Raw genomic sequence first — 16,896 nt, forward strand, 5'->3', positions numbered from 1 at the left:
AACTGTGTGTATTCCTCTCCACATTGAGGGAGGGGGTGAATTTAATGAGCTTACACTGTACGGTTCTCTGTTCAGTGTAAGATGGTATAATTTTGGGTTTACCCTCCAGAGGGGGTGTGTGCATTTGAGTACTTGGCAGTTCCTTAGCTGAAGCCTTCCCATGCAGAGCAGATCACAGCATCTGTATGTTTCTGCAGCTGGGAGTGTCCCTACCTGTGTGTATGTGCTGGTGAAGGTTCAGACTGGAACCTGGGAGAGGGCTTGGCAGGCTGGTCATAGCAGTACAGCATAAAGGGAACTTAGGCTGGTGGGCTCAGTGGTACCCCAGTTCCAGGGGGCACCCTGGGGGAACCCAACACACCCCCATAGTTACCTCTCCCTCATTCCCCTCCTCAAAGACCCAAATCTTTCAAGCACTTCAGCCCTCCCGCAAGGCACCAAGAACTTAATGGGCCTGAAAGGCCCAAACTTTGGGCTATTTCAGACCAAGTGTGATAGAGTGACTTCCAGTGCTGAAGTGTCTTAACAAAAAATGCCTTATCAGCTGCCTTCTTATTTTTCAATCAGACAGGTCTAGTTCAACTGACTGCAACTACTGCAGTATCATGGGGGTCTCTGAAGGAGGGGTGCTGAGGGCCATTAAGGGATTTATAGGTCAGAATCAAAACTCCACATAGAAGCCAAGAGACTCCTCATGTACACTGCTTATTATTTGTAGACCAGGACCCCATTTTTAGATGTTGTACAAACACAGGATACTCAGCAAACAGACTGCAGCATTTGCCGGGAGGGTTTATAAACTCATGGGTGGCATCTATATTGGAAAATTTCAGCTCCATCATTGATAACATGGGTGGAAGCAGAGCTCAGAAGTTTTTTAGCATGCTGTTGTCTAACTGTGCTTACAGCCGTGGGGAGCTGTGACAGTGGTGAATTAGGGCTACTGATTTTCCTACTGTTGACAAGACCATTTATAGTGCATTGCAGTAGTCTAATATTGAGGTAATCAAGGCATGGATCATGGGATCAAGTTCTATAGCCAAAAGAAATCATAACTCATGACTTATTTAGGAGGCAGATAGAACACAGGTGGATTTCTAGCTTCCAGGTTTGTATTTGCTGTGCTGCTAAGGAGAATAAAATGTTACTTGTCTTGTAAACACAGCAGACTTGATTTCTAAATCACTGAGAGGATAAATCTGGAGACTTATAATGTCATTTTGACTTAGGCAGTTTCCTGACTACAACTGCCCTTTCAAGTGGCAGGACAACATGGCTTTGATCTGTCATGATGAGACATGTTACCTTGAGACACACCAACAAAGACATTTTCATGATAATGGTCCAGAGAAAAGCCAGCATCACTCTTTGATGGGTTGTGTTGGGTTTTTTTAAACTCTGTGTTGGTGGCATAGCACAAAGTGAACATTTGCAGCTGCCAAAGCCAGCTGATTCTCATGTACATCTGGCCTGGAAAGATTTGATATGAAAATTGCTGACATATGAACCAAAGTGAGAAACATCACATTTATGTCTGTGGAAGAAGAGTGTCACTGAGAAAGCAGCAAGGTTTGAAGGGAGGTGGAGGGTTGGGGAAGAGGAGAGTAATGCTGAAGCCTGAGAAACATGCAGTCCTTGTTGTATTTGTATATGAAGGGACAGGATTCCTCTGTGGAGGGAAGGAAAGTTTTGCCAATAACAATGTCAGCAAGGTAACCACAGCTAGTGCTTATCTGCCCTTCAGTCCAAAAGAAGCATTTGTGCCAGGTTCTAACATTTTCTTAGGAAGATGTGGAACTAGAAAAGTAGGACATAAACAATCCACATGTCCATCTTTTTATTGTGCATGTATACCATGGGCTGCTAGAACCTGAGTGTAGAGGCAGTCCACAGCTGCAGTATTTCAGGTGGAGCTCCAGGAGGCCTTCATGAACTGCTTTGTGTGGTGGAGGAGCTTACTCACTACTTTTATTCTTTTACAGAGTGCAGCATCCCTCCCCCATCCATGACAGTCCTGTTTTTGGGGCCCACTGCACCATGTGCCCCAAAGGGAGTATTGAGGATGCTGTGGAACATTCTGAGACCCTAACCTAATGTATCCTCAGGACCTACATTATGTGTGCAGGTACATATGACCTCACTGCAGTCCTAGACAACATATATATAAACTGAAGTTACTAATGTTTGTTCTCAAAATACAATTCTTTAAGAGACTAAATGAACATTTTTTTTCAATAAAAACCGCTATAGAACATACATTATTTAACACATGGCCTTGTGATGGACTTTAGTCTGGAGATGTACCCATCTTTGGTTGTAATTGCATATTTGCTTTACCGGTGGGAGCCTCATAAATGGATTTCGAAGCCTTGCTGAGGACCGTGTTATTGCACTGTATCTGTATTACTTTCAAAATCACTTTGCTTCAGGCAATGTGAACTGACAACAAAATGAAAATGTGTCCCACCGTATTAGGGTATTTTGTACATTCTCTTTCTTTCAACTGCAACTTGATTACAGAAGTATATCACATGATTGGCCCTGTGCAGAGGCTGCCCTTACTAGAAATCAATAGCTGTGTGTATTCAAATTATTCCAGATGTAAGCCTTATGGCTAGAAGCTCCAGGGAGAAAGAACTCCCTACTTCCCCTATTGCTGAACAGGGAAAAGTGCTGTCATAGATCTAAGCAAATGAAGCTCTCTACCCGCAATTCCATATCGATACCTGGGAGGTCACCATAACTTGTCATGAAGTTGGATTTTGGGCATAGTGGCTCCTAGAGAGGCTTAAGAGGAGAAAAGCGCTATTACGTTGTAGCAAAGAGCTTGTTTTCAAGCAGCTATGCTCTATCAATGGAGCTAAGTGTTCTTGACTCCCTTCCTATGGGGACTTCACTGCAGGACAGAAGGCAGAGAACAGCAGCAGAATAGAGTGGATTCTGGTGAGGCCCTTCCTTACTTAGCATCTTATTAAAGTTGAATCACTAAATGGGGCAACGGGCGGTGATGCATCCTTTGAGACAGGAGACAGACCTGCAAAGAGGTCCTTGAACTACTGCTACTTGCTGGTCCTCACTGTGAGTGGGGTTTGATGCATGGGTGAGGTGATGCAGTCAAGGGACTACTATCTGCAGTACATTTTTTTTTCTTTTTTTTCTTTTTTTACTGCAGGGAAGGGGGAGGACGTATTTTACTTTTTTTATTTATAGATGTTCTGTTGCTGTGTTTCCCAAGTTTGACCATTTCCTTTCCCCTAATAATGTCTTCTTGTTTGTGCACAGTTTCGGAGTGTTGGTGAGTGGGGAAATTCTGTCTGTTAAGGACATGCAGGGAGTGGGTGTTTGATTTTCCCAGGTTCCTGGGGGTGAGTTCAAGCCACTTTAGTTACCTCTCAAGAGGGACCCTAGATACATTGAACCATTTTGCTGCTGTTAACCACCTGGCAGAAGGGTTGCACAGTACAAGGAAATTGCAAAGGGAAACCTTATAGGGTCTGGATTCAGGAAGAAACTCTCCTTGGGCTCGCACTTGTAATATGAAACACCTAAGCAAAGGTATACTAATTTAGATTGAATGGCAGTCCTCTGTCTAGCCTGGAAGTCAAATATCCACAAACAGAAGAAAAGGTCAATGGAATTGTGCTAGCTGTGTGGCTGATAGTCCGAACAATAGAGAAAGGGTATTAGAATGAGTGCAGTGGAGGAAATGGGACCAGATGCTGCAGTACTTTCCAGGTAGCAGGCCTTGCCTGGTAGCTGTGCGACCGAGACTGTCCCTATTACGGCGAGAACTATTATAGAGTGGGTTTAAATGTCTTGCCTAGCAGAGCAGCATACTATAATTAAGCTTGCATCAACATTTCTGTTATAAATGTAGCTTTAGGGATTTATAACCCTCTTTAACTATTCCCTCCGAGCTGTAGAGTGCCATGCAGTGACTTCACCTAAGTGCAAAGAGTCTAACGCCCAAACTGGGCTCTCACTTACTCTGGTGGAGCCCCATTAAAATCGGAGGGGTTGAACAGATGTTGGGTTAGGCTGAAATTGGCAACATGTGGTATGTGGCTGTACCACCCTGGGGTAGACTGAGTCACAATTCACGTTCTAATCGCAATCCTTCCTCTGCTCCCCTGTTTTTTTGGGGAGGGTGTTGGGACTACTTTATTTCACCCCTTTTCATGGAGCAAATGGGGATGGAGTGGAGCCAGGGCTCTTCCCTTTCCTATCCCCTTTCTGTCTCTTCCCCATCTACTTGCTCTCCTCTCCATGGCAAGAGTTAGTCTGAGCAGTTATGAGCCCTTATTCCTCTGGCTCATTCTCTCTGGCTAATTGCTGTGCTGCCTCAGGAACAGGGCAGGAAGCAGATTGTGACTCTGAGTCACAGTCTGGTTCCTGGTTTCCTCCCCTTCCCTTTGCTCCAGGAGAGATGTTATCTCTCCCAGCCCCTTCTTTGATGCAGATTACTTCCCCCATGGCATAGGCTCAGTTGTGGTAGCCAGGACCTTGGTGAGTGAGTAGAAACAAGGCTACATCCAATTCCTGCTCACCTGCACAGGAGGGGAGCAGCACTGGGCAGGTAGGGCCAGAGGGGGGCAGGATGTTGACAGAACTTTTGGTTCTGTCCCACCGCACCAGCTAGCAAAGGGGCTGTAGCAAATTACTCCCTCATAGGAGCAAAGGAAGAAGTAGACTCTACAACCACAATTTCTCCCCAATTTCTTCATACGCAGGGTACTGAACAAAGGCTCAATCAAGCGATTAATGAACACAGGGCTTTCTGTTTGGACTGTGAGGAGGCCTCAGGATGATGAGTTTCCCCTAATATCTCCATCTCTCTAAGGTACCACATTAGCTGCAGGTGAAACTCTTTTACACAGTATATATACACAGAAACCTTCCTGGGCTGTGAATATATTTAATGCTCAGTGTTATTTCTGAGGGCAATGAGATGCACAGCTCAGGGTTTGAATTTCCCTTCAGGAATGCTGTAGGAGTGTGTCTGGAGTTAGACATTCTCCTCTCCTCTCTTGTGTGAGTTAATACATATATTTTGGAAGAAAATAAAATATTCACTGAGGATCATTATCTGGCAGAAGCCTGGAGACTTAAACTGAAGAGGACAGCAGGTAGGGAGACTGGAAGCTATTGATGAGCTGGCTTTAAGAGTGTTGGTATGTAGAACTCCCTCTTTTCCTGTCTCTGAGGCATCAGATCACATCTCTCTAAATCCTGCCTTAAACCCCTTCTTTTCTCTTCAGCTTATGACTGACTCTGTATAGTGTATTGTGATACTGTGTATTAAGGACATGTCATAGTAATTCCATTACCAGATCTCACAGTTATAACATACTGAAAACTCCCATTGACTTCTGTGAGGACGACAAGGTCAAGTTCTGTTGGTAGTGAGGATTTCACTGGGCACCAATGGCACAATATCGAAATAAAAAGCATTGCGTGATCGTGTTGTAATGTAACCCACTGGGCACAAAGAGCAGTAACTCACAATCTGCATAGGATGTCTGTTACCGCCCCAGCTGGAGAGCTTTGGCTCAAGCTGGAACAGCTCATGCTTTAACTCCTGAAGTCCCTGCCTCAATCAACATGTTGTGTGTTGTCCAACATGTAAACTGTCACAAAGATGAAGGCTCGTGGTGTTCAAACTGCTGTGGGCCTCTGACTTCCATGATGAGCTTCCTTTTGATCAGGGGAAGTACATAAACCATGGGTGAATGGGAGGGGGTGCATGTGTTACATTTTCCCTTCTGTGCTGATTCATGGAGGATATAAGTGTTCTACACACACACACACACACACATTAAAAATGAATCTTTAAAGGTTGATGGCTGAAGATATTAGGCTGGTACCATTTAAAACAATTAAAGGAGTAACAACAAGAGAGTTGACATAGGTTACACATTATTTGGAAAAGAAGAAATTACAGTGAGGCCAAACTAATACTGCTGATGTTATGGGTGTGCAATGCAGGCACTGAATTTATGTCTCTGCTCATAGTTTAAATTGATGTGACACAGGTAATTGCCAGGTTTAAAGGTTGAGAGGTTTGAATGAGCACACTCTCTAGAGGTAGAATTAAAAAAAGCAATGAACAACAAAACCCAAGTTTGCATTCAGCTGAATGTGGGTCTCCTTGTAGGTTTCTTGGTGAAAGGAAGCCATTGCACCACCTGTCATGTGAATGCTACGGGTCTGTCCATAAAACTAGAATTCCCAATTATTGCCCCGCTCATAGAAAGAAATGTACGAGTTAGTCTGTTGCAGTGCAGGAACCGTAACCCAGTTTTGTTCACGTAATGTTGTATGTGCATGCCCTACTTTATCTTAAGTAACTAACAGGTTAGCTTTAATTTTCAGATTCACCAAGATGTTCTCTGGCTGAATAATCATGTGATCACTATGCTCTAATCCTTGCTTATATCTCTTCTACGTTTTTATCACCCTCCCTTATAGCGTCACATGTAAAACTTGGGGCCTGACCATCATTTACAATCATGTGTAGAGCTTACTAACATGGCTAGTCCCTTTGACCTCACTGTGCCTACTCAGGCATGAAGCACTGCAGTGGGCAGTAAGTGTTTGCAGGATAGGGTCTTTAGATTGTAAACTCTTTGCAGCTTTCTGTGACACCTCTAAAGTGTGCTATAAAATGCTTTACAAACATTTATTAAACCTCACAATGCCTGGTAGGAGGTAAGAAAGTATGGTTACCATACATTAGCCTAAAGGTGGCCTCTAATTTAGAGCGCCTCCATTTTTGGTAGCAAAAATTTGCGACTGCTTTTTGAAATCTGGGCCTAAATGACTCACCTGAGGTTGAAGGGGATCAGAGTCGGATCCTGGATAGGAACTTGTTAGTGCCAGTCTCCTATTCCTGCATATAGACTGTTCTTCTCTATGTACATACAGTTTAGAATGTCACAAACTTTTTTCAAATGATTCCTTCTGCTTAAATAGTATCTATTTTTAAGAAAGGGGGGAAAAAGTGATTTGGGAAACTACAGGCCTGTTTAAGCTCAATTGTATGCAATGTCTTGGGACAAATTTACAAAGAGAAAGTAGTTAAGGACATAGAGGTACACAGTAATTGGGATAAAATACAACATGGCTTTACAAGAGGTAGATTGTTCCAGACCAACCTGATCTCCTTCTTTGAGAAGACACCTGATTTCTTTTAGACCAGGGAAATGCAGTAGATCTAATCTACCTGGATTTCAGTAAGGCATTTTGATACAGTTCCACATGAAAATTATTAGTTACACTGGAGAAGATGGGGATTAATATGAGAATTGAAAGGTGGATAAGTAATTGGTTAAAGGGGAGACTACTATGTGTCATACTGAAAAGTGAACTGTCAGGCTGGAGGGAGGTTACTAGTGGAGTTCCTCAGGGATTGTTTTTGGGACCAGTCTTATTTAACATTTTTATTACTGACCTTGGAACAAAAAGTGGGAGTGTGCTAATAAAATTTGCAGATGAGACAAGGTTGGGAGGTATTGCCAGTATAGAAGAGGATGGGAATATCATACAAGAAAATCTGGATGACCTTGAAAACTGGAGTAATAGAAATGGAATGAAATTTAATAATGCAAATTCATGCATTTAAGGATTAACAAGAATTTTTGCTATAAACTGGGGGCGTATGAGTTGGAAGTGACGGAGGAGAAAGACCTGACTGTATTGTTTGATCACAGTATGACTATGAGCTGCCAATGTGATGCGGCCATGAAAAAGGCTAATGTGATCCTAGGATGCATCAAGCGTGGTATTTCCGATAGAGACAGGGAAGTATTAGTACCATTGTACAAGGCACTGGCAAGACTTCATTTGGAATACTATGTGCAGTTCTGGTCCCTGATCTTTAAGAAAGATGAATTCAAACTGGAACAGGTGCAGAGAAGGGCTACTAGGATAATCGGAGGAATAGAAAACCTACCTTATGAGGAAAGGAGGCACCTTCGAGACTAACCAATTCATTTGAGCATAAGCTTTCATGAGCTACACCTCACTTAATCAGAAGCATGCAGTGGAAAATACAGTGGGGAGATTTATATACACAGAGAACATGAAACAATGGGTGTTACCCTACACACTGTAACAAGAGTGATCAGCTATTACCAGCAGGAGAGTAGGGGGGGAAAAACCTTTTGTAGTGATGATCAAGGTGGGCCATTTCCAGCAGTTGACAAGAGTGTGAGGAACAGTAGGGGGGGAAATAAACAAGGGGAAATAGTTTTACTTTTTGTGTAATGACACATCCACTCCCAGTCTTTATTCAAGCCAAAGTTAATTGCATCCAGTTTGCAAATTAATTCCAATTCAGCAGTCTCTCGTTGGAGTCTATTTTCCCCGTGTTTATTCCCCTCACTGTTCCTCAGACGTTCTTGTCAACTGCTGGAAATGGCCCACTTTGATTATCACCTAAAAAAGGTCTCTCTCTCCCCCCCGCTCTCCTGCTGGTAATAGCTCCCCTTACCTGATCACTCTTGTTACAATGTGTATGGTAACCAGGGAGCCCTGCTCTGTGACACATGGAAGGGGCGGAGATCCCCTGTGTGCTATTGATGTGTTCTAGCCCCCCACACCTGGTCCCCCTCAGCTATCAGCACAGTTATAATGTTCTAGCTGCAGGGGAGCCTGTTGGAGGCAGTGCCATAATTTAAAGCAATTTTTGCAAGTGGTGGATTTAGCCTTCTGCTCTGTTTGTGGATTATGCAGAGAGGTTTTGATTTTTTTGTTTTGTTTTTAAGTAATCTGCTGTTCGTAATTGGGTGGAAAAAACAGTTTAGGCAAACAAATTCAGCCCGTGGGTTGTGAGGGAAGAGTTCACTGGGAATAGTTGCTCTTCATTTTTCGTAGTGTTTGATTATGTCCATCACACAGGGTTGTTTCTGCTCTCTGTTGGATGACTTGGCACTTTGAAAATGAGTTACAAATGATGGCTATTGTGTAGTGCATGCTATTCATGTACAAATACCCTTGTTCGTGTTCAAAGGACAGCCATTCCACAAAATGCACTGGAACAAACACTGATTGGTGGTTGAGGAAAATAACTAGAAGGCGCATTTTGGATGCACTGGAGAGGAACACTGTAGGTAGCTGGGAGGCCAGAGACAAGAATTGTGCAGGACTCTTGGAAGGAGATAAGTAGGACATGGCCAATTACATTGGATGAAAAAGAGAAGGGTCAGGTTTGCAAGATTTTTGTGGCGCCAAACTGGCAAGACTTAGTATTATACTGACTGTGTGTGGTGGGGAGTGAAAGATGACTTAAAAAATTGTGATCCTGAATGACAGGGAAGGATGATGATTGTTTGATGGGGGAGGGGAGGTAGGAAGAAAAATAAGCAGTTCAGTTTTTACCATGTAAATCTGGGGTTGGCAATGATTTTTGGGTGGTGGTGGCTTTTTTTTTTTTTTTTGGTTAAGGTTTCAATTTTAAAAGGGCCCCTGTGGCATATTCAAACTTCCCTCAGACAGTTTTCAATTAATGCAGATAAGAAAAACAAAATACCACGATCACAGGAGTTTCCCCACTGCCAGTATCTGGGAAGCTATCGCTAAGAAAAAAACCCATTCCGATCAAATGCTGGTTCAGTTTAAAAAGAATAAAAATGTAATGTATTTTTTCAGTGGGATCAAAATTTGATCTTTAATGGTGGGTAGTATTTGATTCATATTCCCCTTTTCTCCTCCAACTAACCTTGTCTGGAGTTCACCTCTCTCCACTCCCTTCCTTCTTCCCCACAGGTATTTTAAAATCTGTTTGGTCTGAGATCATGATTCAGGGTTCCCTTTCTGAATGTAACACATCATTTCAGCTGGCTCCACAAGCCTCAGGTAATACACTTGAGCATGACATAAAAAATAAGCCTAGCAGGCTATAACAACAGCATGATGCTTGGAAGAGTGTTTGTTCTTCTGAGTTCACTGTCAGGGTATGAAACAGACTGCAGTGTTAACTATTATCTAAATAAAATACCGTGTGAGCTACCATAACAAAACTGCAAAGAGCAGGTGCCCTATGCTGGTGTAGCATGGTCTAATAGCTAGGAGAGAGCAGATTTCTGATTGCATTGTTCTGCACAACGTATTTTGCAACGCCATTGTTCTTCTCCCATGGTATTGCTGGAATTGAGTGCCACCAGGTGTTCACTGATGAGTATGACACAAAAATGCTGATTACATTTAGAAACTTTCTTTCTTAATTTAATAGAGAGACAGTGGCCTGTACTGTAACTCCACCAGCTTCACTGGCGTTAAATCAAGGTGAATTTGGCTCAGTGCCTCATCTTGCTTAACAGCTGTAGCATGGAACATATTGCTAATATTGTGGAGGAGCAGTGATAGCCACACCATAATTAAAAATAAAGATAGCTTACCAATATAGCCCCATTTACAATCCCACACAACCTCCTTTAAAAAGAAATCAGTCCTGAAATTTTGCATGCTATCTCATCTTAGGGGTAACTCCCTTGCTGGGAAGTTTTCAGGGAAAAAACCGAATAGGAGATTTAAAGTGTTGGGGTCAGACTCATGGCATGGTCCCACTCTGGCTTCTTTGTGCCACTCCAGTCGTATAAATGGAACATAGACTAGTCAGATCTCACTGCAGTTATACCCTCAGCGTAAGGAGGGTATCCTCAGAGCAGCTGGAATGGTTACATGCTGCCTCCACTTGAAACCTTTAGCGCAGAGGGCATCAGTGATGTAGGGGACATTGTAGGTCATGGCCAGACCCTTCTGGCAGCCAAGAATAGCCAAAAGGGTGAGCCAATTAGTTTAATTTTATCCTTTAATTGTGTTGTAGTGGTTAACTCATGTTATTTCATATGTAATCAATGTGTGATGAATAGCTAAATTGGATAGGATTATAGCAGTAGAAGACTGACAAGTATTTAGGAGTGACAGGTTCGTGTTAAGGACATAAGTAAGCTATAGCTGTAATGCAAGGCCTACAGGCAGAGGACTGTAAGATTTTTTTGCTTAGGTACACTGGGCCACAAGCTTAAGGAGACATGATATCGGTGGATAACCTAAGAGTGACCCTATGCCAGTAACATCACAAGATTACTGTAAAAGATGTGCCAAAAGGTGACACTTCAGAAAAATAGACTGCAGGATACCTGATTTGTAACATCATGGGAAGTTCTATTCTGATCCTGAGTTACTCTGGAAACAGGCTGATGTAAATATTAATAAGATGCTAATAAGGAAAAGGGGGAATGAGGAGAACAACCTATGGCAAGTGGGGCACCCCAACATTTATGGGGTGTGGAAGTACGGATAAGGAAAAAGAGGTTGGAACCCTCATGCATATGAATAAGGTGTTTAGGGATGGTCAGAACAACAATATAATAGAGGTTCCCTGGTTAGGTAAAAATGGGAAGACCCCAGCAGGAGCCACCTGACTATTGATGACCATATGTTGAGACATCCACCAAACTCGCGAATATCTTCGGGGATGTGATTATGAATACAGCATTGGCTGTGGCTTGGGCTCTGTCAGGTTGGGTAGATATGTATGTGAGTGTAACATATAACTTATAATACAAACAAGACTGTTTACTTGTAACTGTGTTCGTGGTCACTGTATTCATTCTTCATGTGCTCCTAAGAGTCTCCAAGTCTAAGAGTAAAGGGTAACTTTTGATTTGGAAACTGTAGCAACAGGAGCTGAGCCCATTGTAGGTTAACATAGAATCATTAATTCAATTCAAATAAAGAGAAGGCTACAAGGGTCCCCCGGGGAGCTGCTGTAGCCCATCTCTCCTTGTTTTTTGAAACCTGTCCCATTTATCTGGCTTCTATGCTTCCCCCTCCCGCTTTTGGACAGAAACCAAAGCTATTCCTTTGTTTGCTCATTATTTGGACCAGATTGAAGAAAGTCCCAATCTTTTTGCTCTCTATACATTGGGACATAAACTGGTCATTGAATAAAGAAAATGTAATGGAGCTGAGGATGAAGCCCTATTTATAACGTCACCAAATTCTGTTCACATTTACTCTGGTGTAAATCCAGAGTAATTCCCTTGACGTTAGCATACTTGCTTTGGATTTATGCATGCGTAACTGAGAACAGTATTTAAAATGTAATCTGTAAAGCACCTTGAGGTACTTCCGGATAAAAGGTACTGTATAAATTGAGGGGTTATCGTCACTAGCAGGTGCTTTTCTTGGGAAGGGAGGTTTTCTTAGGCTTTTCTTCTTGGCAAGGCAGGATCATAACAAAAGCTTTAGATCTCTGAAATTTGACAGTGAATTCGCCTGTCCACGTGCCTGTGATTCAACACAAGATCAAGTGATACAGTGAGCTGTATGTACTTTCTGACTTGAAGCTGTAACTCTCTACATCATGAGCACACAGAAGAGACACTAATGCAAGGTATTGTTAGCACCTGTTCCTGACAAAGTGGCCTATAATAACTTTTTTATTTGTCCCTCTAAAAGGTGTTTTGTTTTTTTTTTAAAAAAGGGTTCAACAAAGGCATTAAAAAGTCAGAGGGTACCTAGTTAGCCCTTCTCACTCAAACTTCAGATCTCCTCCTATACGCTGGGTTTAGAGTGCTGTTCGGACTATTTTTAGAGCTAAATTTAAAGAGGATGATGCAAGTTGGTCATACAGTCTACTTGTTGAACTACAACATGCATTGTTTGAGGCTTGGTTTATAAATAGTACATAGTTGCAAATGTAACCCACGTTCAGTCTTCCCCTCTCATGATGGCTGGGCCATGTACAAAGATCGAGAGGCCTGCTACAGCGTTGGATGACTGAGTTGGGTCTTCTAGCTCAGACAGTAGAGGTTTGTGCTTAAAGACCCTGAAGTCCTAGTCTGATCCCTGTTGCCAGTGATCTACCCAGAGACTTGTACTACAGCATTAGAATGATGAAAGCTGGAGTTTGTTTTTGTCAACATCCCTGTTTCATTTACATAGCACTCTTGTTGAGCATGATGCTTTTCAGGAGAAGGCAAAGTCCTTGGTCCAAGGAGCTTACAGTCTAAATAGGACAGGCATGAAAAGCACAAAAGATGACAACAGGCAGGTGAAATGCAGGGTAGGCATCAGAAAACGGGTTGGAGGAACCTGTTCTTAGAAAAGTCTTATTTATACAGAATAAATAGAATGACCCCATGGTCTAAAGATCTAGTGGACAGGGCAGAAGGATTAGGAGGAATAATAAATTCCTTTTTTGACCTGTCTAATCTGAAGTGGTGCAACATTCAGAAAGAGGTTCCTGATTGGCAGGTGGAAATGTGGGGTTTTGGGGAAGGGAAAAGATTCAGCACAGATGCAGATTTGATTGTTATAATTTCATGAGTGTCCGGTATTAAGTGCCTGACCCTGAAACAGATCTGATCGCTTCAGAATGCAGTGACTTGCCTGCTCCCCAGCACAAGCTGCAAGTGTCCATTTCCTCAGTCCTTTGCTTGCTGCACTGGCTCCCCAAACAGAGATCAAAGCTTCCACTTTTTACATTCAAAGCCTTCTGTTGGATTGGCCTGAGCCATTTCAGAGGCTATCCTGATCTCCCACAACAGCTATGATCCACTGGAACAACAACAGACCGCCTCGTGAGCATGGCAGACAAGCTTCCTTGGCAACTGGCCCATCACTGTTGAATTCTGAGATTAGAATGAGCCTTGGTGCATTCGGAACAAACTGTAAAACTCACATCTTTGGCCTAAACCAAAGAGGACAATTCTATTTAGGCTGACCAGATAGCAAGTGTGAAAAATCAGGACAGAGGGTAGGGGGTAATAGGAGTCTACATAAGAAAAAGCCCCAAATATCGGGACTGTCCCTATAAAATCGGGACATTTGGTCACCCTAATTCTATTCAATAGGGATGAGGTGGAAAGGAACATAAGGGACCTGACTTCCCAGTGCCTTGCACCGTCATCTGCGCACTGGGTGTAAAATGTTACAAATCAAAATAGCAGCTTTTTATACTCTTTGCACAGGTGTAAATAACTGCACAAAGGGAAGCAGATTTGGGTCTAAAATCTTTTAGAAATGGAATCTTGTAAGTCACTCAAATACCTTGATGAGCATAACATACATGTGTGGATAGATTTGTGAGCCATGATACATCTGTGTGCGTACTGCTAGCCTTTCACCAATAGACAGCATTACATAGCATATGCAAAATGTAAGTGTCAGAAGGGGAAAAATATGAGTTGGGTTTAGGGAGGATTCTTGTATCAAAGCACTAAACTCTAAAGGAGACCCTGTTGCTCTTCATGACTCAGGCATCACAACTAGGCCTGACCAGAAAACAACAATCGGTTTAATATAAAATTTCAAGATTTTTTTTTTTAATTTTGTTTTGTTTGCAATATGTGGGTGCGCTCGCTCTCTCTCTCTCTAGGTATGTCATCATGAATCCACAAAACCTTCCAAATGCATTTTTTCATTGAAATCGATACATTTCCATGAAAAAATTTGGGTTTGATGAAATGACATTTCAGTTCTAATAACAATGTTGACTGGACCCCTTCTAGAATCTAATAACAACATTGATTGGACCCCTTCTAGAATTAATTTGTATTGCTGCCGGGGAGGTAAGAGAATCCATTAACAAGGAGGAAAAAAAAAAAACTCCAGGAACAGTTAAATGTGTTTTTTTTTTTTCCTTCTCATTTCTCGTTTTATGTCCTCTTTCCTGGCTTTTATGTGTTTTTATATTTCTCCCTCAGGTTACAATAGCTGTGCTGAATGCTAATAACAATACTTGATGCAACTACAGGGTTCATTTTTGAATTATTCTTTCCCTTGAATATTGAAAACTCATCTGAATTATTTGGAGTAGTAGCTGGGTCAATTCACCAGATTATTTTGGCGTAGAGAGGGGTTCAATAAATGTTGTTGTTTTAACAGGTATTCCTTGCTAATTCGTTTAGCAAGGATTTCAAGCATAAATGACTATTTCAAAAAGGATCCCTAATGGGGGGCCATATAAAAATCTTTATTAAATGCATTAGTCCCCTGGCATGACCTTTTATTACATAAAAATAATACAATAAAAATTCATGATCGACTAAGAATAAAAGTCAAATGTATGTTTTAATTAAATGAATAACACTTAAAATATTTGGTGAAAGCAAAATTATTGCAGGTATTTAATTGATCTTTCTTTGGAAAAATGCATTTCATTGTAACTTAATTGACATATGTATTGCACTTTTAATGCAATGCGGCTAAATTTGTGTAATCTGAAACTTTTATATTCTGCTTCTGACAATTAGCTCTGAAAGAACTGATAGTTTTCATTTGATTTATATTTGTGTAAATACCAACAGTCTGGGCAAGTCTCTTTAAAAAAGTTTTGGCATGATCTTTCTTTGAGAGCGAACATAGAAAAAAGGTGATAAAGGACTGTTGTCTAAAACACGGAATTTAAAGGTCTTTAGAGTGTGAGACTTAAGTATTCACAGATGTTTGGTTGCAATTTATAGTGCAATTTAAAAGTTACTACTAATTTCTGCAAACACAGCTTTCTCTGCTGAGTCAGTCCTTCCCTTTCTGCCATGACTGTCTACTCATCTGTTGTGTGCTAGCCCTTAAATCCAGGGTTATGGGCAATATGGGGAAATGACTATCTGTTGTTTTTGTACAGTGTGAGGCACCCCTGCTCAGTCCCTTGCTTCTGGTGTGGCAGGACTAGAAATATTAGGGAGACACCAGGCCATGCCATTGCTGAGGGGTGATGGGGAAGAGTGCTTTGCATTGCTTGAAGGGATGAAATATTACTAGGGAGTAACATTGTTGAGTGCAGAGGAAGTCGGGATACGTGCATTCTGGCTGGCAGCTAAGTCGTACACACACAACATGAGGGATAGGAGTTGGGACTTTCATCTCCAAAACCAAAGCCCCCTGTCAACTGAAATAAGAATTTCTCCTCTAACTGTTGGTAATGCCTCAAACAGTTATGCAAAATTCCCTGTAATCTCAATCAAACTCATATTCCCAGCAGTCTGTTAATTACACTGGTTTCAGAGTAACAGCCGTGTTAGTCTGTATTCGCAAAAAGAAAAGGAGTACTTGTGGCACCTTAGAGACTAACCAGTTTATTTGAGCATGAGCTTTCGTGAGCTACAGCTCACTTCATCGGATGCATACCGTGGAAACTGCAGCAGACTTTATATACACACAGAGATCATAAAACAATACCTCCTCCCACCCCACTGTCCTGCTGGTAATAGCTTATCTAAAGTGATCATCAAGTTGGGCCATTTTCAGCAGCAGCAAGGACCAACCAGTGGCCCACCTTGATTATCATGCACATTGTGTAGAGAGTTGTCACTTTGGATGGGCTATTACCAGCAGGAGAGTGAGTTTGTGAGTGCGGGGGTGGAGGGTGAGAGAACCTGGATTTGTGCTGGAAATGGCCCAACTTGATGATCACTTTAGATAAGCTATTATCAGCAGGACAGTGGGGTGGGAGGAGGTATTGTTTTATGATCTCTGTGTGTGTATATAAAGTCTGCTGCAGTTTCCACGGTATGCATCCGATGAAGTGAGCTGTAGCTCACGAAAGCTCATGCTCAAATAAACTGGTTAGTCTCTAAGGTGCCACAAGTCCTCCTTTTCTTTTTGTTAATTACACTGAAAATGTCCTCCATTTGGTCATCTAAAATTGCTCAGTGCATTCCGTGATACATTTGATAACTGAGGATGGAACTGTTCTAGTGGTAGCTAATGGGGTAGTTCAAACAATAGAAGATTGTATTTTAAGGTGGGAAGGTCCTGATCCCTGTGCTCCATCCTGCAGGTGTGGGATTTAGCTGATACTATACCAGTGTTCTCTGTATATTTATATCGCCCTCTAGAACCACATTGATTCTGTAGCTAAACTTTCAAAAGATCTCCACACCCTCC

At 42.0% G+C, this 16,896-nt stretch overlaps 1 long non-coding RNA gene across 2 annotated transcripts in view; it reads left to right on the forward strand.

Annotated features, from left to right (window-relative positions):
* Window positions 1-16,896, forward strand: part of LOC140896331 (uncharacterized) — a 497,972-nt gene that overhangs the window by 24,613 nt on the left and 456,463 nt on the right. The gene's annotated exons all lie outside the window — the stretch shown is intronic.

The sequence above is a fragment of the Lepidochelys kempii genome, chromosome 12 (assembly GCF_965140265.1).
Source record: "Lepidochelys kempii isolate rLepKem1 chromosome 12, rLepKem1.hap2, whole genome shotgun sequence".
Lineage (NCBI taxonomy): Eukaryota > Metazoa > Chordata > Testudines > Cheloniidae > Lepidochelys > Lepidochelys kempii.